The sequence below is a fragment of the Polyodon spathula genome, chromosome 25 (assembly GCF_017654505.1).
Source record: "Polyodon spathula isolate WHYD16114869_AA chromosome 25, ASM1765450v1, whole genome shotgun sequence".
NCBI classification, from domain to species: domain Eukaryota; kingdom Metazoa; phylum Chordata; class Actinopteri; order Acipenseriformes; family Polyodontidae; genus Polyodon; species Polyodon spathula.
The window spans coordinates 6,191,430-6,213,721 of NC_054558.1; the positions used below are offsets into that span (position 1 = coordinate 6,191,430).

The window sequence follows — 22,292 nt, forward strand, 5'->3', positions numbered from 1 at the left end:
GAATGTATCACAGAGTTAGTGGGAATCGTATTTTAATATGTGACACAGCAGGTCTATTTTAATGATCTAAACAGTGTCTGATCTAAATACGACCGCTCCTTAACTTGATATTAATCCTTCTGATCTTTATCCCAGGAATAATTTATTTATTAGAATTAGTTAATAAAATTAGTACAGATAAGACTAATAAAAAATACAGTGGAATCAGGTCTGAAAAAAAGTGGTGCAGTGCTAAGATCTGTCACTGCCTAGACCATTACAGTACACCCAAGCAGCTTTAAATAGTATTAGTGAAGACGGTTTTTGGGTGACTTCAATTAAATATGTCGACTGACGGTTTACATGGATTTACAACTACAACAGGCCCTTGTACAGTCTGCTGATTCCAGTCTGTGGCGCCTCACCACCTCGAAGGGATAGCATTGATTGAGCGCTGAGTGCTTCATCAATCAGGCTGAGCCTTGAGAGAGGGTTGCTCAGGACCGACACACACACACACACACACACACACACACACACACACACACACACACCCACACACACAAACACCCACACACACGCACATCCCACAATCATTTCCAGCTCACAGTCCAGAGAGCTGGGTAATGGGTTCTCCCATTAAAGATTCACAGGGGCTGGACAAAAAAAAGAGAGAGAAGTAATACCTGCAATATGTAGTACATACTTTTGCGCACATGGCAGACCTTTTAGGAAATTCTTTTTCCAAATATGTATTGGTTCCATTTTTTGATCTAAACTATCTTGTTTAACAACAGCAGCTGTATTCTGGACGATTGTATAGAACACTGTATGTATATAATACAAGTTGTAACACCATTAGTTTCTTTCAATGACAGCTACTTTTTTCTTTGTACAAATTATTTATTTTCAGAGACATTTGGCTTAGCAAGGGATTACTGTGAAAAATTACAGTAACATGGCCAACTTAATGCCCTTCCTAATTATATATATATATATATATATATATATATATATATATATATATATACACATACACAACCACAAACCTTTTATGTTCTAACATAAAAGATTTCTGCGGCAATATGTTTAATGTTGCGAAAGAATTCTAAATTAAAAGGGATTGTAAAATAATGGCAGTCTAGTACCTTTTTCTTTTTTCTTTCTGTTAGGAATGATTCATGCTTCTGTTTATATACCTAGCTGCAGAGTACCACAGAAAGAGTAAAGAGTAAAGAGTTTACACACAGCTCCCACTGAGGGGGTGTGACGGAGAGCGAATGAATCCGAATCAACAATCTCCCTCTCCACCGGTGAGGGCACTGTACAACAGGAGCTGCGGGCTTCCTACTGAAAGGTTGGGCAGTTCTTCCCAGGGACAGTCGGGAGCCGGCCATTCAGGAAGAGGGCGGTGTTACGGTACCTAGTAGGGTGAGCGAAGTTTCAGTCATGAATTGGAGGAGACGTGATTGAACTAGCTATCGGGGGGGGCGGGGCTTAGGGTACTTTAGGGGGACGTGACGCCGTAATCGGCTCCTTTGTTGTGGTTAATGGGAGGAGACAAGGACGGAACCTTGAATGAAGTGTGGGTTCATTGAGAAGTGTTGTGTTTGTTTTGCCAGACGGCTGACACGAAGCTGGAGCTGCAGCGAGAAGCCCGGACCTGAACGCGCACGAGCACCAGCACTCAGAGCACCCAGTTTGGAGACGTGTTTTTTGTGGTTATTATTTCGGGACTGCAACCCCTTTGTTTTGTAGCTATTAATACCCATTGCTGGGTAGAACCAGCTTTATTATTTTGAGTCCAGTTTTTGCTGGCAATACCCATTGCCGGGTAGAGCCAGCTTTATTATTTGAAACCCGGTTTAAAGGGCATTAAAAGAAACCTGACCGGTAAACTTTGTGTTTGTCCTTTGTTGGAGCACTTCAAATCACCTATACACCGGAGCACTACAAACCACTTTGCCACAGGGGGATATAAACATTTCCACACACACACACACAAATACTGTACTACTATTATTGTTTATAGTTTCTTTGATTGCATGATGTTAATTGAAGGATATACAATATCTTATATATATGTACATGTTGGCATGCTGCTTAACTTTGCATGACCTAAAGTGGTTCTTATGTGTGGATAATGACAATGGTTTCAGGTGTTATAGTGTAGGGTTCATGTTGGTCACTTGTGAAGTGACTGAAGCGTCAACTGAACTGAACCACTGCAGGGGTCCTGAGATTAATTTTGCCTTAAATAAGTAGGTCTTAAATTTTTTCTTAAATTTGTCTTAAATAAGTAGGTTGACCTTTTTTAAGAGGTGGAAATCAGACAGCTTTAAAAGCCAGCTGTTTGATCAAAGGTTAGAACAAACCCACTGAACCCCGGTGTGAATGGAAGATTACTCAGGGGTTAAGCCAACTGAACAACCATTGATTCTGCTTATGTCATAATTGGCCAAACGCTTAGCAAGGAGATGAGCACCACAGCCTTGCCAGCTCCAAAGGCACAGCTTGACACGCTGCAGAGTTTCTGTTTCAGTGATGCAGAATAGCTTATGGGATCCACGTGCAGAAGGCAGCGGCCCTAGCTACTGGCTCTTTCAGTGCATTTGAAACCAGGACACCAAGGTTTGTAATTCATAAGACCTGCCTGGAAAAGGGCACCGCATGGCTTAATCCAGCGATGAAGGATATGACTGGAACAAGGTCCTGGGATGCAATAGATTGAAAGAGCCACTGATATAAGGGAATCATCATAATCATATATTAGACACAATGATTGTGTTATAAAATGGCAAACAATTTTGTGGCAGTGCTGTGTATTGTGCTGAGCAGTATGCTGCATTGTCTTTTATTTAAAAATAAATGTCACTGTTGATATTACCGCCTCAGTATCAATTATTGCCTTGGTCGATTATCATGCTTTCTTAACCTTGGCACACAGCAGATCTTTTTTGTGATCTAAAGAGCAGCAGCATGTAGATCTGTTTCCAAACACAGTAGAGCAATCGAACATCAGTGGAACAATACAATGAAAGAGAATGTACCAGTATAACTAAACATTCCCCACACTGCTAAAAGCAATCAAAACCAGCAATAGAACTTGAGCCCGAGCATTTAGAACCAATTAGAAGAGTTGATAACACAATACAAAGCTAGGAAGACGGTGAAAGAAATGTTGAAATGTCATTCGAAGCAATTTAAACTTTAGGATTTGGGTCTGTGGCTTAACAACACAGGACTTAAACCAGCTTTAGCGGCTTGCAGCTTCAGCGCATTGACTCGTAATATAGCCAAACTCCTAATCAGAAAGCTGCCCTCTACACATTGTGCCCTACAAGTGGATGAAAAGAGGAAAAACCCAGAGTTATAATCTGGGGCGCTGCAATTATCTAGCAGTGCAGGTGCTCTCAATAGCGAATGGTGATTCAGAGATCCTTTCTCTTATAAACTTATCTTATAAACAAAAACATTCTGTGAAAAAAAAGGGCACCAGTAATAATGTTACTAATGGGAACAGGAAGTAAGGAAACAGACTTCCGAAATCTTGCATTTAAAAGCCTTGCACTCTTTTAAAACATGCATATAACTCTCATGTCGGCTCTCACTATTCTATTAATTCATGCTTTCATATAAATGGAAAACAAAATGATCCTATCTTCTATAGAAAGGCTTGCAGACACACACACACACACACACACACACACACAGCTGTTCTTGGACCAATAGTGCCAATAGTGACTGATGGTTATTCAAGTAAAGATCATTAGCTTTTACAAATAAGGCCTCCATCTCTGATCCTGGCTCACTCACGCTCTTACCTTCTTTTCCAAACTGCACCAGCACTTTTCGTAGCGTGTCAAAAGCTGCAAGAGCTGCCTTGAAAACACAAAACTAAATAGAGATGAGTTCAGAACCTGGCCTTTCCCCACACACTCTAGTAACGTGGTCTAGGAACGCCATGGTCAAACAGGATGCTGCCCATTCAACGATCTCACAGATTTCAATTGCTCTGGTTTCCTCAAGAATTGCTGTCAGATTCCTTCATCAAAATGTGCAGCACTGTCTGTTCTGCCCACAAAGTCAGCACCTCTGAGGCTGTCTCCCCGTAAGACGTCAGTAATTTGTACAGCCTGCAAAAATGAAACCACTCTCCGTTGCAATGTCCAGTCACTCAGCCACAGCTGATATTTGTTGGTTGGTGGCCATTTTGTAATCAGGAGAAATGAAGAGTGAAATTGTGCTGGAAGCGTTTAATCCCTCTGATTAGAGCAAGTCTTCAGTCTTTAATTAAATTACCTTGAAATTATTCTCATTACACTTCCCTGGGGTGGCTTCAATGTGTTCGTATTGGACAGGTGCGCAGGCATCCATCTCTGTCATGCAGATTGCTGGCTGGTTCAGTCTCTCTATCCAGAAAGCGAGTCCTCTCTTGCTACCCACTGCAGCTGCACTGTGTCTTAAACAGGTATCTCAATGGGAGCCAGTTTAAAATGTCTGCTATTTATAGAACATGACATGGTTTATAATTGAGAAACCCTTATAAAATACTTATTTTCTGTGTGTATGTGTTTGTGTGTTTATGTGTGTGTGTGTGTGTGTTATTTCTTTTACAATTTGGTTTTACAATAAACAAGCAAAACATACATTTAGATGGTAAGAATAAATATCAACTTTATTTTGGCCGATTTAATTGAGTTTTGATTTGTTATTGTTTCACAATCACATGTTAATGTCTTCAAGAATCCAAATTTAAATATGGTGCTTGCAATAATTCTGAATGATTCTAGCTCAGGGGGGCCAGCAAAGTGGGTCCTTCCACTCCTGGTCCCAACTCTGTTCTTAATTGTTTAATTGAACCAACTAAACCTCCATGACCTCTGGAAGCAGACAAGGATGCAGTTAAAGGATCTAGCTCTATAGCAGGGTGGCTTTGTCTATTTCCAATCCACCCCAGCCCCCATGCCTCTCTTTCCATTCCCCTTCATTGCTAGCCCTGTGCTTTTACAGGAATGCAGAATTCCACAGGGACTGAATCACGAAGGGCTATTAGTGTACAGCACAAGCCGTATACCAGCATTAGCTTCATGAAGTCTGTACGTCATCTGAAGGAAAGCAGGTGATTAATCCTTTCCTGTTTAAAAACTACTGCCTTCTGGGGCAGCGCCAAAACACCCTCTATGGAAATACGTTTTAAGGTAAATCTGCCGCTGGTAAGAGATTGCACCTATAATACCCCCCCTGACTGCACTGCACTGTACCTGCAGGCTAGCCTCTTGACCGTGGCACATTAATACCACTGCCCGCCATGTCCCCTGGCACCAAACACAATAAACCACAGCTTCTTATTCAGAGAGGTACAACATGACTAATCATTAAGTACGAGGCTCATGGAACTGACATTTCTAAGGTTTTGCAAAGTGATGTATAATAACCAAGCTTGTCTTACTATATATTTTTTTTTACTTATTTGGCTTAAAGACTTTATAACCAGACAAGCTTCTTCTGAAAAGACTTCTTAACTGGAATATTTTCCATTTATTTTTCCAATCTACAGTGGTAAATTCTCATTCAGAAAATATATAGCTTATGAAGAATAACTCCTATCACAACTAAATGTTTGGTAGAATACTTTTGTATAACGATTGCTCTACGAATCATATTTCAACTATAGCAGCCATACTCAAAAATAATACACAAACCTACATGTAACATTGGTATCGTAAATTATTTGAAATGATTTAAATGCATTTTCACCTCAATACTTTTTTTTCTGCAAACACTATTTCTTATTATAATGTAATATTACAGTATATGTTTCTTTAATAATGTGATTTTAAATATGGGAATTAATCTTGTATTCACTTTGTTAAATAACTTAATGAGATTATAACAATAACCTATTGCTGCACTGCAACTTCTCATTAGTATTAGCAGCTGTTTCCACAAACAGAAGAGCAAAAAAGCTGCCAAAAGGCATCTCTGTAGCCAGGGGTGACCAAAGCTCCATTTTACTAGTCAAACCAAATATGTCCTGAACTGTAGCATTTACTATGGCAGAGATATTCACAGACAGAACAGAACCCGCCAATGCTGGCAAAAATGATAAACAGCTACCAGCGATAATAATCCATTTTGTTAGAATGGCCGAGTAATCTCCAAAAAAATACAAATAAAAACAGGTTTGCATGTCCTTATCAAAGCATGAAAGTTGTGATAATGTAATTACCATACAACTGCCCTGTCTTCATAATGAAATAACAAGATGATGAAAAAATGTTTTTTTTAATTGAAAAGAAAAACACTTAATAAAATTAATCTGTCCAGCTTTCTATGTCTATATTAATATTCTTTCAAGATTTCCAGAGTAGAACAATATGGCCACTGGTGTCCAAACTCATTAAATAAACAGTGAAAGATTAACTCTATCAAGTATGTTTTTCAGTTATCAGTGATTAAATTAATTTAACTTATTCATTAGGAAATCAAAAGCAGTTTGTCAATAATTATTGTAAACGGATGCTGATTAAAAAAACAAAAAACAAAAAAACAACAATCTAACGTGATTGACTTTAGTGAAAGCAGATTTTAAATTCAAATCCGTTTGGCAATACTTAGATAATCTTACATAAAAATAATTAAAAGTAAAATATTCAATTTCTCTGAGATGCATTAAAGTAATAATTAGGAAGAAAGTGTGCATACTTACATAAAGAGTGGATGCTCAGTCCATTACCCTGAATCCCGGTCAACACGAGAGGATGATTGTGTTAGCCATGAGTTTGGTAGAAGCTTAAAGCACATAAAACCCTTGTGTGTGTGTGTATATATATATATATATATATATATATATATATATATATATATATATATATATATATATATATATACACCATGAATGTTATTCTAAACACTATTATGAAGTGAATGCAACTGTATAGCGATACTGTAAACACAATGCTACTTGTGATCCTTTGCATCGTCTAGTGTTTTCCTCCAAGGAATATAATAACACGGAATACAAGGGACCTGAAGCTAGCCACACAGTGAGAGAATAAGAAGGTCAAACTCCATATTAAAAAAAAAAAAACTTGCCGTTTTTAGTTACGTTAATGGCCTTGAGAACAAACACTTTAAAATCACATTTTGTACAGCTTCAAAAGCAATTAACTGTTGACAGAAATATGCTGTAAGTATCTTGCTCCTGTAAACAGTTCTTTAGTCACTGGAAGATTGCTAAATTGTTATTCTGCTTAAATATTATTCTTTTTCTACAACTGAAGCCACTGGATGTTTCCGGAGTATTTAACATGAGACAAAGCAACCTGCTTTTCTTACAGGAAATGTGGCGCTCTGATAAACTCGCAAAGACAATATAAATACCATCTCGATCCAACACAAAAAAAGCAGCGGTGAATTAGGAGGTTTTGCTTATTGATGGCTGTTGTGACTCAGTTCAAGATAAATAAAGAGAAATGCATGTCTAAATTCGGAAAGTAACTCTGGCAGAGCAGAGAGTGCTGCGTTATCCCAAGTCAAATCGATCAATAGTGAACTATGTTCCAGCATAATCATTGCAGATTTAGTTGAAATTACAAATTACATTTGAGCACATGTGAAAAATGTCAGCTCCTCAATTCTTATTGATTTGGGACCCTCTGGAGATAATTGTAGTCAGGTCAGATTGACTGCAATCACACAAACCCTGTTCAGCTTTGTAACATTGAGGGACACAATCACAGCACATATTTGCAATTCCCTGTGTTCTCAGATAAAATGATGCCCAGCATGTGATCATTTTGAACACAAGTTGAGGTTTTGTTAACTTTAGCTAGAGAAAGAAAAACTTTTTTTTTTAATTGTAATAAAGTGCCACATGCAGCAGTCTTTGCTAGAATTAATGTGACATAGCAGAGAAGGTCTTTCGACCTTATCATCTTCTGTGATGCATGTTCTGTGAACATAACGTTTGGGATCAAATAAAATAAAACGTCATACCCGCTTAATCTTCGCTGCATCACACACATTTACCATAGCAACCATAGCAATGCACTCACCTTGCAGCCTTAGAGAACGTCAAGTCATTGTGGATAAGAAATGTCTACACGTTGCCATTTAATCAGGTCGATTTTTATCGGAAATATCCAAACACTTTTTAAAAAAAAAATTTGCTTGTTTGGAAATATATCAGTGGAGATAACAAAACAGGCACTCTGAAATCAGGAAACTAGCGGTACATTTTAACTATATACAGATGCAATTGTTAACTAGTGTATAAGGGTCCCAGGTAACACTTTACATGAAGTGACTGTAAATATTGTGTATTTACATAGCAGTTACTTAGTAAATACCTGTGCACTTACACATAATTGCAATGTTATTATGTATAGTTATAATACACTTTAATATTGTGTAACCACAGGTTGTGCTTCCTGGATCCATGTATCTGCATTGCCATCATGACTACAGGTAACAAGCTTATGGATCAGTTGCAGGGGATCATTTTCTTATTGAAATAATTGGTTTCTTCCTTTGAGAAGAGAGCTCTATGCCGGGCACAGCTGAAAGGTATGCTGTTATCAACAGAGGGATGTTTTCAACCAAGGAACTAGGAATTGATAAACTGCTTTACACGTAACCTTGCATAAGTTTGTCTGGAACAACATTATAACTCACGTCAAGAAATAGATGATATTGTTAGGAAAGCAGAGCACAAGTAAAGCAGGTTCAGCGTCTCACACTTGCAGGCAGGCAGGTTATATAAGACAGGCGCTCATTAGTGTGAGCTAGACAAGATACCTCAATCCTGATGACAGACCACCGCCATACCTGAGCTATCTCCCAGCACATTAGGTCCTAATCTGATTTCTGTTTATAACTAGGTGCCACATGTGTTGTGTCTAACGATAAATGTTTACGCTGTCGATGGAGTTAACTTTTGAATGTTGGAATTAATAAATGGAAACTCACTAAAGAAGCTGTTGCTATTGTGTGCACTCGTTTGCAGATGTCAAATTATATATTTCCTTTTTTTAAGTAATAATGAAACAAAATATATGATGATCATTAAAACACCACAATTGAAGAAGCCTAAGAATGCTTCGTGTTTCGGAACATAATTTTTTTTAAATCCTTGCAGATAGTGGAGCTTGTGTAAAGCTTCTGGATCCTGAGTTGGTGCTGGCTGTAACAGATCATCTTCCCCCCAGGTACCTTAATTAGTTTGAGCTTCCTACTTTGCTTTTATTTATCCCTTGCCTGTGTCACTTCGTCAGTCGAGAACAACCGGAGATCATTGGATTTGAAGTGACACGAGACAAAGGAAACCAGGAAGTTGTATTTATTGGGAGTGGGAAATTGCCAACCAATCCTTGGAAAGCTTAGCTATTGCATCAGTTACTAAATCAAAGCACGTTTGTAATAATGCGAAAGTCATCCCAACCCATTGATTGGGACAGGGGTAAGAAACTGTGAGAGAGTTTGGAGTAAGGGACAATGTATTGTGATGCATTGCCGTTACAGATTCTGACCCCTGGTGGTGAGATGAGGAAGCTCTTTCTCATAGCCCTGTTGCATTTGAAGGTACTTAAAGGTAGTACAATAGATACTGGGCAAGTCATCCATTTGGGACCGTCATACAGTGTACTATTTCACTGTGACACAGAAATCATGAAGAAACATGGTTGCTAACTATAGTTAAAATTATGTTTTTTGTTAAAATTGGTCAGAATTTCTAGCAATGATCTATTTGAAGGCAAACCAGGGTTATTAAATTACCATTGTTTCTACCGGGACCAGACCCATACGTTTTAATTGTGTTGACAAATGACTGCTAATTTAGAAATCTGTCCCGTTTCATATAAAAATGTCAAGAGATCTCACCGATGAGAATTTGTAATTCTTCGTCTACAGCATGCCAAGCAGCGATGCTGGTTTGACACACCAGTAATTGAGATGTCACAGCTTATTTTCAAAAGTGTCCTTGGAGAGATACAGGCCACAGCAAGGGGTAGATTTCAGGTTCTGCATGAAGGAAGCCAGCCAAGGCAATATTAACCTCTCCTGTACTGCATGTTTCCATGCTGCCCTTGCCTATTGCTCTTCAATGATAACACAAAGGTTTTGGACTAAGGGAAACTGTAGCACAGCAGCTACCATCATAACATAAGCCATCACTAGAATGGTACAGCAGTGGAATAATTGTATATGTTGACATACAAATCATTTCTAGCTGGTAATCCATTACAATACCACAGTATTATATCAGAACTATAGCAGAACTACAGTGTCATATTTTTTATTCCTAAACCATTGTGTTATTGGTAATGTGCTGGTCTGCTTCTGAAACCCACTACCTTCCACACTGCAATCCAACACTCTCACCTCAAAGCTACTCAAACCCTCCACACTGCAACCTCAGTGCTGGAACCACCAATCTGTGCATACTTGCTCAAACTGAAAACAGATCTGAATATTTAATATTCCTACCTTCCCTCTACTCCAAACCCCACTGGGTTACCTGTAGTGGCTTTGAAATGTTTACAAACGATTTCACAGGAGACAAAAACACATGTGTTTCAACAAAGGATTTATGTAAATGCAATTAGGGGATATCTTCAAAGCACGTTCTATAGAGGCTAGAACAATAAAAAAAAACTGCTCCCTGTCATATCCTGTCAGGCAGTACTGCATTGCAGGGGTTTAATAGTGAAAGATGCATTGAGCATGCCTGCTATAGCAGTGAGAGTCAAAACAGACTGCAGTACTGGAGTCACCAAGAAAACACTGAACCATATCAATACTACATTAATGGATCTAATTAAAGACTACATTAATTAGACAATTATATTATCAAGGTGCATGTCAAGACTTCAGTTTTCTTATTATTTAACTTTGAGATTTAGGAGCACATTTATCGAAAGTTATTCTGTATCGGTAAATTAATTGTGATTGTGTTTCAAGTCAAATGGTGTAAATTGCGCTCTGTAGTAAAAGACCATTGAACATCAGTTATGCCTCAATAATGAGAGCATTCAGAAGAAATACGAAGCATGTGTTTCACGTCAGCAAGTCAGTCTCTAGCAGGGGATCAGCTGATCGGTGTTGCTGCATCCAACACTAATTATTGACATTTTACAAGGAATATTTTCAAAAGTGACGACTCCTCTAAAGTAGGACATTCTTACAGATGGTGTTTTCAGTAAAACAGAATGTATTCATGCTCGCTCCTGCGTGCATACCTCAGAGAAACTAGAGCCATGTGTTCAGAGCATGATGCAGGAAGCCATTAGGGTATTCTGAGTTCATTCACTTTGAAAACCACGTTACCTTTCCCCAGTAGCATCTGAGGCATGAGATATCAGCTTCCTCTTAGACTGAGCAGCTCCTCACACAGTCAACACAGTATAGCTTCAAAGAGAGCCAGGGCTAAAGATCCAGACAGCTTCGGGTCAGTCCTTTAACTTAGATGTGTCTCCACGTGCAGTGCACTGTACAGTAACACTTTACTTGGTGTCTCTCATTACTGTGTATTTACATAGTAGTTACTTAGTAAATACATGCATGCTTACACATAATTACAATGTTATTATGCACAGTTACAATGTATTTAATGTGTCATTTTTTTAATATGCTATAACCCTAATTCTAACCCTACCCCTGCCCCTAGCTGTAACCTTAATCCTAACCCTTTTCTGATACAATTGTGTACTTCCATATATTGTGCAAAAAGATGTACACATTAAGTACATTGTAACTATGCATAATAGCATTGTAATTATGTGTAAGTACCCTTGTATTTACTATGTAACTAATAGGTAAATGGACAGTAATTAGAGACACTTCATGTAAAGCAAAGTGTTACCCAGTATACCTATTCCTGCTTATTGCTGGCTAGTTCCATATTTTTTAGAAGGTTTAATACTGCTGTGGTCTTACCTTTGCATGTTTGCACATATTTATATGCAATCATAGGATATACAGGAAATATTTTGTCTGTCAATGTGAAAAATGCTGCAGTAGATTTTAATGACTTCCCCTGCTACTTTCGGACCTCATTATCACTGTATTACACATTGTTTTGGTTTATATCCCAGATGCAGCTTTAAGGACCACTGAGGATGTATGATTGATGATCTAAACAGAGGCAGATAATAATACCACCATGCAATGTTCGTTCTCACAGTTTTTGTCGTTTGGTACTTTTGAAAAAGACACCATAAGGACAGCAGAATAAAATGAAACAGTACTCCTCAGGTAAGTTTAGGAAAAGTGTCTTTTATAATGTTTTTTTTTTGTGTGGTTTGGGAGGATCTTTGATATGCTGTCATTCATTTGCACAATGCACTGGTTCATCCTTGTGTTGTAAAGATGCCAAGAACAAAATTAAAAAGCAATAGACTTAAAAGTGGGCAGGTTTACTGCACCCAGAAAATGCACTGTGCTTAATGATTAATACATGCCTATTATACCGGTATACAGAAAGGTAGGGTTGAGGAAATATAGGACACAGTCACGTCTGTTTAGGGTTGTACTGCCAGAAAAGGCACTTGTGCAGTATACACACTCAGAAACACACACACACACACACACACACACACACACACACACACACACACACACACACACACACACACACACACACACACACACCTGCACTCATGACAAGAGCTTTACACACATTTGTCAGGCATTTGTATCAATGTGAGAAGATTATTTATTATTGTATTATCCAATTATCAGTTTAATAATGTGTGTATGAGAAGCATAAAGCAAAATACTATTCTTGTTACTGAAAAACAAAGTGCTCTTCTCAGTCTCTTTCTGTATGTACCTTTGTATGTGTGGAGTGAGTATTTGCATTAGCCACCTCTAACCTTTAAAATTTACATTGCTGGTTCACTTAATCCTTGCTGTCTCTCTGTTTATTCTCCACAGCTAAGTCCAATATGCTCTGATGTTGCATCCTATGACATCTTATTCTTTGCTAGGTCCTGTGCATGCTCTCAGCCTGCAGTGTTGTGTGCTGCTAGTCAGAAATATTACAAAGCAGGCTTTGGGGAGTCTGAGATTCACGATTTCTCAGGCTTGCTTTCCAGACTAATTGTAACTAACTAAGCTTCTGCCATTTGGGTAATCCAATGTGCCTTTGTGTAACAACAATATAGAAAAACAACCGGACACTGAGAGCTTCCAATTTAAACAATACCAATGATGGCTCTATTTATATCAAGCGCCAGCCTGGTTTCGAAATTTCACTTCTGCCTATTCCATAACAATGGCATCTGTGCCCCTGTCATGTTATTCTCCAAATGCTGCAAAAGCCAGCCTCCTGCCTCGGTGGTGAATTGTGCCTCTCCAGCATGCAGCGTTAGCATCTGCTGTGTTTAGAACCAGCCCTAGGGCAGCACAGGTTAACCTCATCCCCATGGGCCAGTGAGTGCCACTATTGAGGGACTCCAGCATCTATTCTGAGCTGATCCACGGGTGCCAAGCAGTGCCAGGGTACAGATGGCTCTGCTTTTGAACAAACTGCACAAGAGGGAAGAAGATTTCGGCTCTAACAACCTCCGGCCCAATACAGTAGCAGTGCTCCCAGTTCATTACTAGGAACCATCATTTCCCATCTGTAAAACCAAGACTCAGGTTAGTCCACTGGTTTGTTCATCTTCAGAATTGCTTTCTGCTTCCCATTTGTTTCCACTGTTCTATAGTGTCAACAGCACGATATTTCCATTTCTTGTTGCTTATAAGCTATTAACCAGCTGTGATCATTAGTCTTCTCCGAATAACACATGCTGTGGAAGAAGCCGTCAGAGAATAAGATTGGTAACAGACATCTGTCACGCGAATATAGTTATCTCTTTGATTTTTGGGAAGCAAGTTATTCACCCGTGACCAAGCTCAGCTTTTGTGCCACTTTTAACATCGTATTAATTACTCAGTTTGTTCAATGGAAAAGTGATGCATTGTTAATATAGAGAGAAATACATTAATCAACCACTGTGATGAAAATGAACGACTGTCAGTTAGAACTAATGAACTAATGAATTGCTGTGTGTTAGTTGCATACTTTATAGAACACGTTCAAGGATGCAAAAAAGTCTGATAAAAGTCTAGGACTTTGTTATACATTTTTTTTAGTACACAATCCCTAACAAATAATGTTTTGAACTCATAGTTGTACAAATGTACTAAAAAGGTGTGATAAGATGAAGATATGTTCTGTTGACATTCAAATTGCAATGTCGATGTTAAAGATATCTTCCGCCACCATTTGCACATTGTTTCAATTAGGACTGGGAGCCCACTGGGACCTAATATTGTGCTCTGCCCTTAAGCAAATTGTAAGAACCTTGAGTTTGAATATTTGATCATGTTTATTTCAGCAAGGAAGAACCAACCCAATAAAATAACCAAATCAGAAATGAACCACACAAAGGTAGGAGGGTGAGAGCAGGCTCTGCTAGTTAATTATCAATTTTAGAATTGGAATTTGAGTTTAATTGGAATTGGAATTCAAAGTTGCAGTACGTAGAGAAGGTAAGTGATTCAAATCCTAATCACACCAAACACGTTTCCCATCCCTTTCCATCACACTCGCACAGAGAAAGATCTGACAGTGTTTATTTTCACAATGGTAAAGACGAGTTTGAAAAACCTCTGAGTGAGCAGCTATCCTCGTGAAACACGACAATCTCAGACGCAGACGCAATGACTATCACTCCTGGACACTTTCTGAGAGCAACACCTGGATACTTTCTGAGTGCTTGACAGTTGTCAGGCTCTGTACACTGCCTGGAACATAATGAACAGGCCTGTTACAATATGTGCATCTGCATAGCCCTGCCAATTAGAACGGGTGCCAGCATGTTTAGGAGGCCCTGGATTTTGGCTGGAGTGCAGTTTATTTGTCTGATCTAACACTAACATCGGATGATATCAAACAAGAACAGCTTTGACATTGCTTACTCTAATTAGACCCCACACAGCGCTATTCCCAACCAGTGCTGCATAGAGCAGGCTGTGGAATGTGAGGAGGCTCGCTGGGGCTGGGTTTATTAATATCCGCTAGGTTGGCAGGTGAACCCCAGACTGCATAAGCAAGGGATATTTTACAAATAATTGCTTCAAAGGTGATGAACTGCTGCATTGCCAACTTCCCTCATTGAGGACTGTATCCCTCAAGAACCATTTGTACTGTCCACCTTGCAGGCTGGCTACACCCAAGTCTCCCTACATTCCTACACTCTACTCACAGAAGGTGTTTCTAATTAATCTCTACACCCCCCCCCCCTCCCCCCATCCCAGCTTACCATCAGAGTGTGTATATGTACATAAGGATCAAGTAATCAGTGAAATATAATCACTTAACGAGCCCTGCAAAGGGTTGATGCTCTGGGGAAAGATGCACACAGGCTGAAATATTATCCTGGATATATCGTTGTTTCCTCACGCTGCAGTAGCTGGTGAAAGGAGTCTCAAGGGAAGTCTCTGTCGGCCAGTCCTGAATAAATATACCCTAACTTAAGACACTTCAGCATGAAAGCTATAGGCTTTTTATTAGCCTGGCTTCAATTTACAGCACATAACTAATATATCCATAAATCTGTTTATACTACGCATTTAATAAAACCGGAGATGAATCTCATTTGGGCCTGGTGCCTTCATTACTTTATTCAGGCTTTTTAGAAACTGTATCCTGAATCTTTGAATTGATCTCTCCTCTTGAGACTATGCAGCCTTTTTTAATGTTCAAAAGCTGACCTCTGATGCATAATGCATGACTGCATGCAGGGTTAAGGGACTCTCATATCACCACTCCAAATGGCTAAATACTGCTTAGATCATCTATTTGTTGACTGACTTTCTGTCTAAAGAGAGTGAAGCTCAGCTGGTCTGCGATTGGAACGAGAGCTGTCCTCATATCTTTAGAAGGCAGCACTCGAGTTGAAAAGCCACAGAGAAGTCAAGAGAATCCAAAAGCTGAAGATGCTTAGGGCTTTATTAAAAGCAGACAATGTGCACCATTTAATGAATAAAATATACAAGGTGTATCCTGGGTCTCAGCACCACAAACAAAACCTTGTACAATACTGCATAACATATAAGCAAATTATAGTTAGCTTGGGTCGATTAAAAGTGTTGATAATAACAAAAGCAAGTACGTTTACCCAAAACAGACAGCTCTCGGGCCTACCAGGTCAAGAAATTGCAAGAATTACAGTTTCTCACTTTGTATACCTCAGATTGAGCCAGCCAAGCAGGACCAAGACCAACCACATGTCCCAGAAAAATAAATCCATCCAGTCGCAATAATCCAGAAAACTTGATCATTCTCAGACAGCATCGATCCCTGTTTCTACCTGGGTTTCTTCATTACGGCTGTTGTTTTAGACAAGGGAGTCCATGTAGAACAGATATATGTCTCCCTAATGTCATTAGCTGCCTTTTATCCAGCTGTGATTAAATATATTGACCTGAGAGCTCTGTGATAATTAACTGAGAGATCAATTCTGAAATAAGGAGATCATTTTTTCAATTACTTTCATTAAAACCTACATTACAAACTGACCTCAGAAGCGCACCAACACAGGGATTTAAGTTGCCAAGGAGAAACATTTGAGTTTTAGACACATTTGAGTCCTGATTTTAAAGAGAGTGCAAGTCTGTACCTATTCTTACCCAGCTAGCAAGAAACAGTTGTGTTGAAGGAGGGGCAGTTACAGCTTTTTGATAGTTTCCAAACTTGTAATCATTTACTAATCTCATTATCAGTATTATAGCTTAATTTCTGGATTAAAGATGCCTGTTTTTGTCACTTATACTTATGAGTAAATGCTTTTCATGGATTGTTTTACTCTTTAATTCTGTTTAAATTTTTCTTTTTTTTTTAAATCTCCCCATGCTGGTTGTTGAAGCTCTTAAGTAACTCTGGGAACCTCAAGCGTGAGAATGTTGAATGGTTCTGTATTGTTCATTTTGGCTAGTAAAATTAATGGAGGGAATTGCAAAGCCCCCTATTGGTGTAAAGTGAAACTACAGACTGCAGCTCAGCCCAATATCATCATTATATACACATACATGCCAGTGAACCACAGGGAATCAGGGCTGGTCCCGGATACACTATGACATGATTAAGATTTATTTAAGTTGTGTTGGGGAATAGAGATCAGTGAGAAACACTAGGGGAAGCAACAGCTAATGTAATCTGTAAAACAATGCAATAGATGGATAATGCAGTGCTATATAGTGATATCTATCTATCTATCTATCTATCTATCTATCTATCTATCTATCTATCTATCTATATATATATATATATATATATATATATATATATATATATATATATATATATATATATATATATATATGAAATTTGTGTTTAGACGTTTTTTGTGACAAAATCCGTTTTGTGGACAGTTCCTCTACTCAGCTCTGATGATTCAGCACCACATAACGCGGACAGCTCCACTCCTCAACACACGTATTCGTCGTTTTTCTGCATGTATCTTTGTCATTGCTTTTTCACAAGCGACTTTATGAGATTCTGCAGAGGGGACAATATACGTATGTGCGTCTTAATTAAACTCGATATGTGCAACTCAATTGTCACCACTACGTCTTTAGGAGGAGGTCGCGGGGTGGAGCTACGTTGCCTGCTCATTCGCGGTTTTACTTTCACCTGCGTGTGCTGCAGAATCAAAAATCGCTTTGAGCGCGTTGCCAAAAAAAAAAAAAAAAAAAATCCGATTGAAGCTCAGTGAAGACGCTCGATCTCCCACTGTAGCCGCTTTGGGATTTACAACACACCCTACCTCAGTAAGCACAACCCCACTGGCGACAAACACTGCGACAAACACACCCCGGGTCTGCAGTCACTCCTGCTCTGACAGCGATGATAAACTGCGCTCCAAATCTGCATTGCATGCTGCAGTGCCTCGGTTCAATTGAATTTCTCGGCTTGACGAAACATTTGCATAATACCTCTCTGCGCCTGCACTACATGCAACCTCGCGCCTGCCCTAGTGTGTTCGTGTGCGCTGCAGGGAAACAGTACTAATGGACTCTTTTTTTGTTTGTTTGTTTTCGTGTTTTTTTTTTCTTTTTTCTAACAAGCTTAGGCAGTCTGTCAAAGTGTTGATAACTTGAATGGGCTTTTCACATCAAACGCCGCTTGTGTTGAAACGAAATGCCCTTTAAATGTCGGAAAACCAGCACAAGTCAAGCTCTATTTAATAAACTTGTTGTGCATCCTGAACACGTCGGTTTATTTTTACTGTAGGTCAGAGCCCTATATATAAACAGTATTCTACAGCAAAACAAAAAGAGACTATCATTTAATTCCAGCAAACTTATAGTGACAGCGTTTTAAGTTAAACCAATCATATTATCTGGACCTCTTCTAAACTGTTTCACCATAAAGTAAAGTATTTCAAAGGTTTTGTCTGTATTGTTGGTACAACAAGCACTTAATTAGAATTGTTGTACCCTGCACACTAGCTGGATTGATTTGCAGCCTGCCCTTACGCTGTACTCTTTCTTTAAATAACCACAGTGCTTTCACATAATTGCAGCAAACTAAATACAAATAAACCGTCTACATGGAAACCACTTTAACTATCTATATCCTGTCTATCAATATAATGTTACCTCGATTAATTTAGGGGGACTGTATCCAAAAGAATGGACCAGCACCACTCTAGCCATGCTATACAGCACACTGTTGCACATGACTGAGTCGTTTGTTATGAAAAAGAAAACCTTAACCCTTCATATTAAATCCATGCAGCTGTACACCTTTAAGAAATACAATGGCTCAGATTTATTGATACTGCATTGCCTCTCCCCACTATCCGTGGGTACCCCTTGAGTGAATCCATTTAGGCATTAAATGAAAGTATGTGACCCCATAATAGGATTAAGCACTTGTGTGACAGGGCATGTGTAGCCACACAGGGGTGTGCCTGGCTCTTGAACTACGCTTTACTGGAAATTAGGTACACGAGAAGCACAAAGAACCCTCATTTATCAAAGCATGATGTCCCCAACGGGACCACTTGCACTGGCACTGCTTATGATCACACAGCTGCTTAGGGCATTTCGTGATTTTCACCGCCATTAACTCATTTCTGGTATCTTTTTATATGGGTCAGTTTGACATTCTCGGCTGGAGCTCCACTGGTATTGGCTTCGTGCTCCGGCAAGGGTTAGAGAGGAATACAGGCAGGAGTTAGGTCTGCTCAGCTAGGTTATACGCCCCCTACTGGTCAGGCCTGAGGAGACTTCCCAGTCTCGGCCTGTCCTCGACTCCAGGGTTCAGTATCTTGGAGCTGGGAGAGAATTGAGAGAAACTACCCTACAATTTAGTGGATGGTTACAGGAGTGCAATTCTCTGTGGCAAGATATGCTTAGTAAATGTGTGTTGAAGGGAAATTGCTGGCATTTTTATTTCAACTTTCACTGCTGGTATCTAGCTCAAATCCAACTGAGCAAATACCAAATATACAGAGCTTTTCTTTAAACTGTGATTAAAGACTAGGAACTTCTAAGTCAGCTAGTCTGCTTGCCTGGTGCTGGGGATTTACTGACACCTGATCTTGAATGGTCTTTTTAAGCAAAAACAAATTAAAAAAAAGAAAGAACTAATGCTGGAAAATAACTCAGCATTTAGGCTGTTGGTGCTGTAACAGAAGATATTGCTGACATGAATGAAACTGTATCTGAATCTTATATAATCACTGCCTCCTAATCAGCTCCATCCACTGTTAGCATTTAAAGGCTGCTGCATTTCTCAGAGTGGGCAAAAATATTTAGGATTATTTGAAGGTACGCAATGGTGCCACATGTGTTGTGTCTAACACTAAATGTGTAAGCTGTGTGTGTGTGTGTAACTTTAGATACATGGAAACACTAACATAGCAACTGGTAGTGTGCACACACGTGTGTGTGTGTGTGTGTGTGTGTGTGTGTGTGTGTGTGTGTGTGTGTGTGTGTGTGTGTGTGTGTGTGTGTGTGTGTGTGTGTGTGTGTGTGTGTGTGTGTGTGTGTGTGTGTGTGTGTGTGTGTGTGTGTGTGTGTGTGTGTGTGTGTGTGTGTGTGTGTGTGTGTGCGTGTGTGTGCGTGTGTGTGTGTGTGTGTGTGTGTGTGTGTGTGTGTGTGTAGGGAGAGGGGTGGGTATTGGATACATTGTTTTTATCAGGCAGCTATTTAAGATGAGGCTTTCTAAAATTGCATGACTAATGGTAATGCCTGCTTAAATGGGGAAGATGTATCACTGGTGGTATTTTAATTGTCTTATTTGACAATCTAACAAACTATCAATTCTTATCTATTTACATTTGCCTAACTTTGTTATATGTCTATATAGTCCAGTAATTGCCCACCATGCATAAGTGTTACAAATGCACTCAATGCATTAAAAAAGGATGTCTGATCAGTAGTGGTTGTTTATCTTGGCATAGGCACCTGTTAATCATGCAGCAGCTCGCATTAATCTTGCAGCCATTGAAGTATCTATGCACATGTTCACAGCTATTATTCATGTCTTTTAATTATAGATATAGTGCTAGCATTAAATATTACACAGCGTGGTTCGGCAAAGACTTGATCATATACCATTGTCTGTACAAAGTGATTCTACTGCAGTGCGCAATTGTAATCTGTATATACTATTAAAAAGACTCCCATTGTCATCGAAAGACTTCATAAAAAGCACATGACTTACTGAATAAAGAATTCAGCATAGAGAAAACATTTCAAACTTGAAACTGGATTATTTTAATGGTTTGACGTGGGTTTGTTTTTACTTCAGATCAGCAAAAACAAATGACTCTACTGGATGCAATGCAGTTAACTGCAACCTGGCAATTTGGGGGGAATATTTTCTTTGAAGCCTGATAATCTGCTGTCTAACTTGTCACTTTTATCATTTAGCTTCCAAATCTGTAGCAGATGCTGTCTCTGACACACTGACACTAGCCTCTCAGCCCTTCACTTTCCCAGAAGCACAGTGGCTGACCTGCAGAGGCCTGATGTTGTCAGATTTGACCCAATTTGTCTCAGTCTGCAAGCCATGTTAGGGAGGACAGGGAAGTTAATCAGCTCAGGATTGCTGAGGTGCATTGGATCTGCATTATGAGGAGGCTTATATAGCATCCACCCTGTCAGGAACCAGTAATATGAATCATTTACTTCTCATGAGCACTGATTCAATATCAGGAGCATGGTTACTTCTTTAAGGTATGGGTGGTGTTGGTGCTGATAGATCTGTCAGCTTGTCCTGTGTCTCAAGAGAAGAAGGAAGCCACTGCCCTCTGAAAGACGGTGAAGTTGCAGCTGCGAGTGTTTTGGTTTCTTTGAGGTTCAACCAAGTTGGGGTGAAGGAATTGTTTAGAGAAGCAAGCCCCCATTCTTCCTTCCTTGAACACCAGCCTTGGCCTATATGGAAATGGAATATAAATGAATGAACCTTTCCTAACAGTTAAGATATGGGAACAGCCCCTCCCCTCCTTGATCAAAGGGCTCCATCAATAATGCCTAAAGCACCTGTGCTGACTAACAAGCTCCCCCTGTTGGCAAAGACAATTATCGGAAAGTCATGAATCCCAGGGCACAAGGACTGATTGATCCTGACTTCTGCTCCACCATTACATGCTGTTCCTCTCACAGTGAGTCTTAGGAAAGAAATAAGATTTCCACCACATGGGTCAAAAACGTCAGCAGGAAGGATAAATGAACAGTTAATTTGATTATTACATACTGTATCTTTATGTCCTTATTACATACTGTAGCTTTATGTTCAAGGACCGGCAATCCCATATCATCAACCTTCATCTACAGGGGACTACACAACTGCTCTACCATGACTCTATCAAAAGGGTCTAGGGCCAGCATAGTCAGCACTGACAGAATTTGCAGAGTTGACAAGATGTCTGAAACGATGACCATTTAGCCTCGCAGCAGTGGCAGCTGGTCTGTAGAATGATCTGTGCAGTCATTGTGTTTGAGAAGTTGTTCTTTGTGTAGATTCACTAATTTTGTTGTGGTTATGGAAGCAACTGCTAACCGAACACTTGTTATCTGCCCTGTAATGAAGTCTGTCAGTTCTGCTGTTTTGGTCATTCCAAAAGGAACACAGGACTTTAATATATTACAGAATACAAGTTAGGGATTGCATTTGTGTATCATCTTTAAAAAAAAAACTTACGCGTGCCTATAAATCAATACTTACAGGGCCAATGATAGTCCTGGCAGTGAGAGGAATGATCTCTCACACAGGTGCTCCTGTTTTCTCTCCTGCTGAGAAA

General features: G+C 39.4%; 1 protein-coding gene across 3 annotated transcripts in view; it reads right to left on the reverse strand.

Annotated features, from left to right (window-relative positions):
* LOC121299954 (synaptotagmin-2-like) overlaps positions 1-22,292 on the reverse strand; it is a 73,410-nt gene that overhangs the window by 32,303 nt on the left and 18,815 nt on the right. The window contains exon 1 of one of the 3 annotated variants that reach the window (XM_041228226.1): positions 3,804-3,912. The exons of the other annotated variants lie outside the window; for them this stretch is intronic. The gene's annotated coding sequence lies outside the window, so the exon portion shown is untranslated. Of the gene's footprint in view, positions 1-3,803; positions 3,913-22,292 lie in introns of those variants that run through there. 3 annotated transcript variants of the gene reach the window in all.